Source organism: Culex quinquefasciatus, chromosome 2 (assembly GCF_015732765.1).
Source record: "Culex quinquefasciatus strain JHB chromosome 2, VPISU_Cqui_1.0_pri_paternal, whole genome shotgun sequence".
NCBI lineage: Eukaryota > Metazoa > Arthropoda > Insecta > Diptera > Culicidae > Culex > Culex quinquefasciatus.
Genome location: NC_051862.1, coordinates 191,201,701 through 191,212,282, shown reverse-complemented (window position 1 = coordinate 191,212,282; position 10,582 = coordinate 191,201,701). Strand labels below are relative to the sequence as shown.

At 42.5% G+C, this 10,582-nt stretch overlaps 1 pseudogene; it reads right to left on the bottom strand.

Moving 5' to 3' along the window:
* Window positions 1-2,006: 2,006 nt before the first annotated feature.
* On the bottom strand, window positions 2,007-2,711 carry LOC6047747 (annotated as a pseudogene).
* Window positions 2,712-10,582: the final 7,871 nt, after the last annotated feature.

Here is a 10,582-nt window from a genome sequence, read left to right as displayed (position 1 = left end):
GATTTGAAGATTTGAAGATTTGAAGATTTGAAGATTTGAAGATTTGAAGATTTGAAGATTTGAAGATTTGAAGATTTGAAGATTTGAAGATTTGAAGATTTGAAGATTTGAAGATTTGAAGATTTGAAGATTTGAAGATTTGAAGATTTGAAGATTTGAAGATTTGAAGATTTGAAGATTTGAAGATTTGAAGATTTGAAGATTTAAAGATTTTAAATTTTTTACAACATAATATATCAAAATTTGGAAAAGTTTAAACTGTTAAATCATAAACGTAAATTTCACCGAGAACCCCGCTCAATCGCCAAGCGGATTTCTTTCTGCAGTTATAATCGCTATTTAGCGCTGCTCCGACATCAATTGAGATTGTCGTTTCGTATTTTTCGCAATCTGACGATGGCACTTGGCAACTCTCGGCGAAACAAAAAAAAAAAAAGTCAAATTGTAGAAAGAACCAAAAGAAGCAGTTCCTCCTCCTCTTGCGGATGGATGATAGTCTTCTTCTTTTTTCGAGCTTGGCTTCCCGGATGAACGAGGATGATTTAGTGACCATAAAGAAACATTAAATTACTTTTTGGGAAATGTTGACGATTTGTCAAATTGTTGGTTCGAAAATATGGTGGTGATGTTTTCACAAATAGTTAGTATTTGCAAAATTGTTAATTTAAATTTTAAATGGTGCTAGAATTTGATCATATTCTTGAACATAAATTTATTATTTGACAGATTCTCTTAATTTTTTTTTCGAAAAGAATAAGTTGATGTGTTTTTAAGGGAATTTGAAAAAAAAAACTAGGAATTACATATGTTTAAGAACTTTTATTATCATTTATATATATTTTTGCCTTCCATCTTGAACCTTTGCGAATATTTCTATACTATTTATGAAATAATTTCTTTCAATTCCTCTATTTTTCAAAAATGCTGTTTTAAGCCTTATTTTTTAATCTACGTGAAGTTTATACATAATTTTAGTTAAATACATAGTTTCATCGCACCCTATCGATACGTACTTTGACAATGTGTTGTTGATTTGAACTAGGTACAAACAATTATTCACGTCTACTTTTGCTTTCAAAAATCGTTCTTCCACAGATGGTGCAATTGTGCAAGTTTCAACAGGTCTAAACAAAAAATAATATTTCTCACCGTCACTTAAAATTGTATGAATTCTGCCAAAAAATATTTCAAATTCCTCTTCAATACTAAAAAAACTATCATTATTCGGTCTTTTTTCATTTCGTTTTCCTGACCAAGTTGACTTAAAGAACGGTTTGAAAATAAAGTTATTAAACTTCAATCTGGACAAAACAAAAAATTCTCTAACGTTGTTATATTTGTTAATCACGGATTCGTCAATAACAAATTTTTGAGTTGTAGTTCTAGTATCAATGGAATTGATCAAGTTCACCTTTTTGCAGAATTCTGAAACTTTTGGATCGATGGACAAGTTATCATAATTGTTAATTTTGAATTGCATTACACAACGTTTTGCAACGTTTTGTTTTTAATTCCAACCGCACTCGGATGATTACGATCGTTCGATAACTAACGTGAATGATTTTATTTCATCAGCTATCAGTAGGGGAACAGCATCTAACGTCGTCGATCTAACTCCATCGCGCCACTAATGTTGCCATATCAGCACTCTGACGTTCAATTACAGCTCATAAAAGCATTTTAAAGTGAAATCGAGTGATAAATTGCTCCATAAGAACTGAGCAAGCAAGTTCTATTAACAGTTTTATAAAATAAGTTGTTTGAAAAGTGGAAATCATCAAAGTGGATGGAGTTAGGAGCGAGTGTTTAACCTGCCAAACATACGAGAATTTCCCTAACGAGCTATTTATCACTCAATTCCAGTTGAAAAATGATGAGATGTAATTGAATGTCAAAGTGTTGATAAGCCAACATTAGAGGCATTCTGTAGTCAGTCATCGACAAACAGCCGACCAGCTTCGGACATGGCCCTTTGCGCGTAGCAGCACCGTCGTTTCTCCTTGAATTCACCGAGGCTCCACCCTATAGGGTGATCCGATGGTCTGGGCGTCGTCCTCGTTCCAGTCATCGAATTGGATCATCTTCAGGCTAACAGCACCAGTAACGGCCGTAACAGCCGCGGCAGCAGCCAGAGCAGCTTCCTCACCCCAGTTTTCACCCTCCTCCGGATCACATTAGAAAAACAGATCTGGCTTCAGCTCCCACTTGTCGGAGATCTTTCCGCGCAGCTTCAGCTCCTCACGGGCCAACAGCCACCACATCAGACCGACCGAGTGCGACGACTTGGTGTTGCACAGGATGGCAAAGTTGACGAACTTGAGCAGCATAGGACGCCTGATCGGTCAGCGGGCCGGTTTCGATCAGCAGCTGTGGCTCACGGAACGCAGGGTGGAACTGATTCGTGAACTGGCCTGCTATGAGGGTGGCCTCGGTGTAGTGCGCGAACTTGAGCACGGCACGCTGAGTGAACTGGGCGCTGGTGAACATCTCTCCGGAGTACTCGACGTACTGGCGGAACCGGAAGTGTTTGGATCGAGTTGTTGTGCATCGCATCAAAAGCCATCCCCAGCGGAAGCTCTGCACCTCCAGTTGGCGATTTCTAGCTGGATTTGCTCAAACCTGGCTGAACTGCTTGCTCTAAGCCGTGAACCGTTCCCTCATTCGGGGACCGGATTTTCCCGTGACATCGGCCAGGCCACTGAAACAACACACGGCTGTTTTTGACATAGGACTATGTCTTTACTTACTATATTGGGGGGCCAGTTCAGAAATTCGATCCAAAGCGTCACATTTAAGCGTTAAAAAAGGGGACATTTTGAACGCTTATATCTTTTTTCCCTGTGAATCAATCCAGATGGTTGGACCACCAATCGAAAGAGGAAGACTTCAGCTATTGTTTAACTACATAGATAGTCTGACTAAACATAGTTAAAGCACTTAAAACATGCAATCAAAATGAGTAATTTTTCAGTACAAATCGGACAGATGACCAATCAGAGCGAGCGTATGCATTCGAGACCGCGCCCCTTTTGTGCCGTTCTCCGGCTGTGCCGCTATTTAAGCAGAAAATTTCGCAAAAACAAGTCACTTTGGAACGAGCACTCGAACTGTGCACGTCGGGCCGGCGCGGAGCAGCAGCAGCAGTGGCCAATAGAAGAAGAGGACCAGCAACCAGAAGGAAGAACCACCGGCAGCAGAAGGAGGAAATTCGAGCGAAGCGGACGGCGTGGAAGCCGCTATGATGCGGCGGTTCTCATGAAAAATGGCCAATTCGACAGTGGTGGCCAAAACCAGGAGTGGCCGATGCCCTCAAAGAAAGTTCCCCCGGGGTCTGGGGGGACATTTACAGAAACATACGAGTTGTGGCAATATGGGTATCAAAATTCATGGTTTTTTATACTGAACATAATAATGGCCATTTCGACAGTAGTGGCCACAACCTGGAGTGGCCGGTGCCCTCAAAGAAGGTTCCCCGGGGCCTGGGGGACATTTACAGAAACATACGAGTTGTGGCAATATGGGTATCAAAATTCATGGTTTTTATACTGAACATAATAATGGCCATTTCGACAGTAGTGGCCACAACCTGGAGTGGCCGGTGCCCTCAAAGAAGGTTCCCCGGGGCCTGGGGGACATTTACAGAAACATACGAGTTGTGGCAATATGGGTATCAAAATTCATGGTTTTGATACTGAACATAATAATGGCCATTTCGACAGTAGTGGCCACAACCTGGAGTGGCCGGTGCCCTCAAAGAAGGTTCCCCCGGGGCCTGGGGGGACATTTACAGAAACATACGAGTTGTGGCAATATGGGTATCAAAATTCATGGTTTTTGATACTGAACATAATAATGGCCATTTCGACAGTAGTGGCCACAACCTGGAGTGGCCGGTGCCCTCAAAGAAGGTTCCCCCGGGGCCTGGGGGACATTTACAGAAACATACGAGTTGTGGCAATATGGGTATCAAAATTCATGGTTTTTATACTGAACATAATAATGGCCATTTCGACAGTAGTGGCCACAACCTGGAGTGGCCGGTGCCCTCAAAGAAGATTCCCCCGGGGCCTGGGGGGACATTTACAGAAACATACGAGTTGTGGCAATATGGGTATCAAAATTCATGGTTTTTGATACTGAACATAATAATGGCCATTTTAACAGTAGTGGCCACAACCTGGAGTGGCCGGTGCCCTCAAAGAAGGTTCCCCCGGGGCCTGGGGGGACATTTACAGAAACATACGAGTTGTGGCAATATGGGTATCAAAATTCATGGTTTTTTATACTGAACATAATAATGGCCATTTCGACAGTAGTGGCCACAACCTGGAGTGGCCGGTGCCCTCAAAGAAGGTTCCCCCGGGGCCTGGGGGGACATTTACAGAAACATACGAGTTGTGGCAATATGGGTATCAAAATTCATGGTTTTTGATACTGAACATAATAATGGCCATTTTAACAGTAGTGGCCACAACCTGGAGTGGCCGGTGCCCTCAAAGAAGGTTCCCCCGGGGCCTGGGGGGACATTTACAGAAACATACGAGTTGTGGCAATATGGGTATCAAAATTCATGGTTTTTATACTGAACATAATAATGGCCATTTCGACAGTAGTGGCCACAACCTGGAGTGGCCGGTGCCCTCAAAGAAGGTTCCCCGGGGCCTGGGGGACATTTACAGAAACATACGAGTTGTGGCAATATGGGTATCAAAATTCATGGTTTTGATACTGAACATAATAATGGCCATTTTGACAGTAGTGGCCACAACCTGGAGTGGCCGGTGCCCTCAAAGAAGGTTCCCCGGGGCCTGGGGGACATTTACAGAAACATACGAGTTGTGGCAATATGGGTATCAAAATTCATGGTTTTGATACTGAACATAATAATGGCCATTTCGACAGTAGTGGCCACAACCTGGAGTGGCCGGTGCCCTCAAAGAAGGTTCCCCGGGGCCTGGGGGACATTTACAGAAACATACGAGTTGTGGCAATATGGGTATCAAAATTCATGGTTTTTATACTGAACATAATAATGGCCATTTCGACAGTAGTGGCCACAACCTGGAGTGGCCGGTGCCCTCAAAGAAGGTTCCCCCGGGGCCTGGGGGGACATTTACAGAAACATACGAGTTGTGGCAATATGGGTATCAAAATTCATGGTTTTTGATACTGAACATAATAATGGCCATTTCGACAGTAGTGGCCACAACCTGGAGTGGCCGGTGCCCTCAAAGAAGGTTCCCCCGGGGCCTGGGGGACATTTACAGAAACATACGAGTTGTGGCAATATGGGTATCAAAATTCATGGTTTTGATACTGAACATAATAATGGCCATTTCGACAGTAGTGGCCACAACCTGGAGTGGCCGGTGCCCTCAAAGAAGGTTCCCCGGGGCCTGGGGGACATTTACAGAAACATACGAGTTGTGGCAATATGGGTATCAAAATTCATGGTTTTTATACTGAACATAATAATGGCCATTTCGACAGTAGTGGCCACAACCTGGAGTGGCCGGTGCCCTCAAAGAAGGTTCCCCGGGGCCTGGGGGACATTTACAGAAACATACGAGTTGTGGCAATATGGGTATCAAAATTCATGGTTTTTATACTGAACATAATAATGGCCATTTCGACAGTAGTGGCCACAACCTGGAGTGGCCGGTGCCCTCAAAGAAGGTTCCCCCGGGGCCTGGGGGGACATTTACAGAAACATACGAGTTGTGGCAATATGGGTATCAAAATTCATGGTTTTTGATACTGAACATAATAATGGCCATTTCGACAGTAGTGGCCACAACCTGGAGTGGCCGGTGCCCTCAAAGAAGGTTCCCCCGGGGCCTGGGGGGACATTTACAGAAACATACGAGTTGTGGCAATATGGGTATCAAAATTCATGGTTTTTTATACTGAACATAATAATGGCCATTTCGACAGTAGTGGCCACAACCTGGAGTGGCCGGTGCCCTCAAAGAAGGTTCCCCCGGGGCCTGGGGGGACATTTACAGAAACATACGAGTTGTGGCAATATGGGTATCAAAATTCATGGTTTTTGATACTGAACATAATAATGGCCATTTTGACAGTAGTGGCCACAACCTGGAGTGGCCGGTGCCCTCAAAGAAGGTTCCCCCGGGGCCTGGGGGGACATTTACAGAAACATACGAGTTGTGGCAATATGGGTATCAAAATTCATGGTTTTGATACTGAACATAATAATGGCCATTTCGACAGTAGTGGCCACAACCTGGAGTGGCCGGTGCCCTCAAAGAAGGTTCCCCGGGGCCTGGGGGACATTTACAGAAACATACGAGTTGTGGCAATATGGGTATCAAAATTCATGGTTTTTATACTGAACATAATAATGGCCATTTCGACAGTAGTGGCCACAACCTGGAGTGGCCGGTGCCCTCAAAGAAGGTTCCCCGGGGCCTGGGGGGACATTTACAGAAACATACGAGTTGTGGCAATATGGGTATCAAAATTCATGGTTTTTGATACTGAACATAATAATGGCCATTTCGACAGTAGTGGCCACAACCTGGAGTGGCCGGTGCCCTCAAAGAAGGTTCCCCGGGGCCTGGGGGACATTTACAGAAACATACGAGTTGTGGCAATATGGGTATCAAAATTCATGGTTTTGATACTGAACATAATAATGGCCATTTCGACAGTAGTGGCCACAACCTGGAGTGGCCGGTGCCCTCAAAGAAGGTTCCCCGGGGCCTGGGGGGACATTTACAGAAACATACGAGTTGTGGCAATATGGGTATCAAAATTCATGGTTTTTATACTGAACATAATAATGGCCATTTCGACAGTAGTGGCCACAACCTGGAGTGGCCGGTGCCCTCAAAGAAGGTTCCCGGGGCCTGGGGGACATTTACAGAAACATACGAGTTGTGGCAATATGGGTATCAAAATTCATGGTTTTGATACTGAACTTAATAATGGCCATTTCGACAGTAGTGGCCACAACCTGGAGTGGCCGGTGCCCTCAAAGAAGGTTCCCCGGGCCTGGGGGACATTTACAGAAACATACGAGTTGTGGCAATATGGGTATCAAAATTCATGGTTTTTGATACTGAACATAATAATGGCCATTTCGACAGTAGTGGCCACAACCTGGAGTGGCCGGTGCCCTTAAAGCAGGTTCCCCCGGGGCCCGGAGGACTTTTTACAGAACCATACGAGTTGTGGCATATTGGTATCAAAATTCATGGTTTTTGATACTGTACATGAAAATTGACATTCCGACAGTAGTGGCCACAACCTTGAGTGACCGGTGATCTCAAAGCAGGTTTCCCCGGGGCCCGGAGGGTCTTTAATCAAAATTCATGGTTTTTGATACTGAACATGAAAATTGACATTTCGACCGTAGTGGCCACAACCTGGAGTTGCCGGTGTCCTCATAGAAGGTTCACCTTGGGAGAACATTTATGACAATTTTGCCGACAAATCTATGAAACAAAACAAAATAATCTTATTTCAGATTTTACTAGCAATCCAAAAACACATTCAAATTGTTTGGTCCTATGTCTTTCGGTTATGTCTCTGACATACCATCTTGAACTTTTTTCCTTCTCCTTGAATTCCTTCATAAAGAAGTAAAATTGCCCCTTTGTCGCGAGGTAGTATTTCTTCGGAAAATCTGCAACGGGAAGGGATTAATTTTTATTTTTATTACAGCGTTGTAAGCAACTTACCAATAGCGTGGGAATTCTCTTTCTTATCAAATTATATTGCCAAAAAAAGACACAATGCACAGTGCAGGAAGGATTTTTCACGAACTTGTGTTTTTTTTTGAGTCCAACTTCAAAAAAAATGCAGATTATCGATTAATAATTATTTTCGACAGGACTCCTCCAACTCCTCGGCAGCGAATGACAAACATGTTAAAGCTGCCTGAAATAAATCAACTACCACCACCACCTCCAACTCCTCGGATACAATCTACACTGTAACTAAAAATCCACATTTTTTTTTGGTAATCAGAGTCGAACAGAAAAAAAATCGTATGAAGAAGTGCGAAAACGAACTCAGCAAAGTGCGATTTTCAGTTACAGTGTATTTTGTGATTCCTACTGTTCTCTTTTGAGAGTGTAAAATTTGTTTACATCCAAGCCATCGAGAGTCGTGGGTGGTGGGTGGTAACGCTGGGAAACGAATCTCCGGGATCTCTCAAAGAGGCCATCCCGAAATGACGTTTTACTTAGCTTGCTAAACTTTAATATCTATAGATCACTATAGTGTTTTTTTATAGTTTCTAAGGGATTCCCTAGGTCAAATAAATCTCTAGAACATTTATTTACAAGCCAAGCAATACAGAATTTTTTTTTTTTTGATATTCGGTGTTTAAAATAAGGTTTTCATAGCTACATACAATGTGCATTTAGTAATTATTGATTGTTCGTTTACATGAACGCCAGTTAAAAATCAAACCTACGTCAGCATTTCTATTTTCAAATTAAATTGTATCTAAACGTTATTTATGGACGCCCCTGCTGTCTTCGCACTCGCAAACGTCAACAATTCAATCGTAGCAGGCAGTTGTTTTTTTCGTCGTCGCGGCCGGCTGTGTGTTTACAAGTGATAACACCGTTTTGTTTTCGTTCGCGGGAGTTTGTTTGTGTTTATTATTACAAATTTTGTATGTGAGAACAATCGTGACCAAATTGGCCACCGAAGAAGCGAGGACAAAATCTGTCTAGTGTTTTGAGTGGCCTCCGGAAGCAAAACAAGTTAGCAGCAGCTGTTTTTCCTCCTTTCTGTGGGTGACGGCCTAACAACCTCCGGAAGGCGTTTTTCGGCAGTCCAACTCCCGGATGTGCAACCTGCGCTTGAATTAGCTGTCAAAAGGTTTGTTTTCATTGATTTTGTCTTTCGCGTTCAGATTTGTTGTGAAAGTTCAATCAAAACCATGCAAATGGCAAAGTGTTAACAAAGAGTCTGTCCTGCTCACGTTAGTTGATTAGTTATTATATTATGAACGAGCAGGATAGATTCTTTGTTTACACTTCGACATTGTGCCATTTACATTGTTTTGCGTAAAAAAGGTCCACATATTTGCAATAGCCGTTAACAGTGAAAACTGGTCGGATTTAGACGTGCGCCAGGAGAACAAATCAAGCAAAACAATGTAAATGGGCCAAAGCCAAAGTGTAAACAAAGAGTCTGTCCTGCTCGTTCCTAACGTAAACATCCATTGAATTAAGCAGGACAGACTGTTTGTTTACACTTTGGCTTTGGCCCATTTACATTATTTTGCTTGAAATATTAGCAAATCACCTGCTGGAGGGTTAAGTTTTGGCTGACGCACGAAGTGATTTGTTTACCTTTTTTTGGTACCCTCCGCAAACGTCAAAGCATACAAAATTGCTGCCAGATCTTTTCCGGGAGAGATCCGGAAAAGTTCCGGCAGCAATTTGTATTGATATGACGTTTGCTGAGGGTGCCCAAAAGTTTAGTTACGTTCAGCCTGCAAATCACTGATTCTGACGGAATAAAGTGATTATTTATCACCCCTTGGGATTTCTTCTCAAACTTTTATCGTTCTCTTTTTCCAGGTAAAAGTAAAAGACGCTTACACAAAAAATGTTTTTCAAAACGGCTGAGTCGATTCAAGCTGCTTTTCTGTCAGCTGAAAAATAGTCTTGCCAACCCTACCTTCCCGAAGGTAAGTTTATTTTTCAAAAGAGTTATCAATTAAAATTATAAATGTTTCCTTCTTTTTCCAGAAAGGAGCGGAGGAGGAAGTTGATTCGCCGAAGTCGGAACGTGAGCTGCAAAACCGGCGGAGATTGTGTCGTTCCCATAGGCTAGGTTGGTGAGTTGATTGGTGAACTCGATTCCGTGCAAGCACACATCAGCGGCTTCTTGCTTAAGAAGGTAATTTGAAAAAAATCCTTGAAAAATTATCTTTAAAAAAAAAGCTTTTAACTCCAGCTTCTAACATTCCAGATCGATCAATTGTTTTCAAGGGCATGGATAGCAACATCATCAAGAAGATTCAACTAACCACGTGCCGTTGATCATAAAAACATTCTGTGCTGAAGAATATCACCAGCAAAACCACCTTCAGATAAGTGCTTGATTTTTTTCTACAAAAGAATTAGACACTTTGTGATAATTTCCAACATTTTAGGTAGAAACTCAACTTGGACCAAAAGCAACAGAAAAGGCAGCCCTAGTTGAAAAAAAAGAAAGATGTGTGCGTCAGTAAATCAAAAGCGATCTCGGGGTTGGAGTGAACTAAGAGAGCCAGGATCAGCAAATCTTCAGACAAAGATTGACTCCAAAGAATTCGACCGTATTAAAATTTCCGGTAAGTCAAACTAAAAGTTTTCTAAGAATGTATCCCCGATTGCCAAATAAAGCTCCACCACTTTACGCTAGCCCCTTCCCTCACAGAGCGTAAAAGGGGGCTTAACAATAACGGATTTTGATCTTCTCACAATATCAAAAACTGACCTTCCCAAGTTATTTCCGTCTGCTCAGGATGATAACAAGTTGTATTCTGGAGCAACATTTGAAAGGGACGGTACGAAATTGCTCTTACGGCCTTCTTCCCATTTCAACACATGAA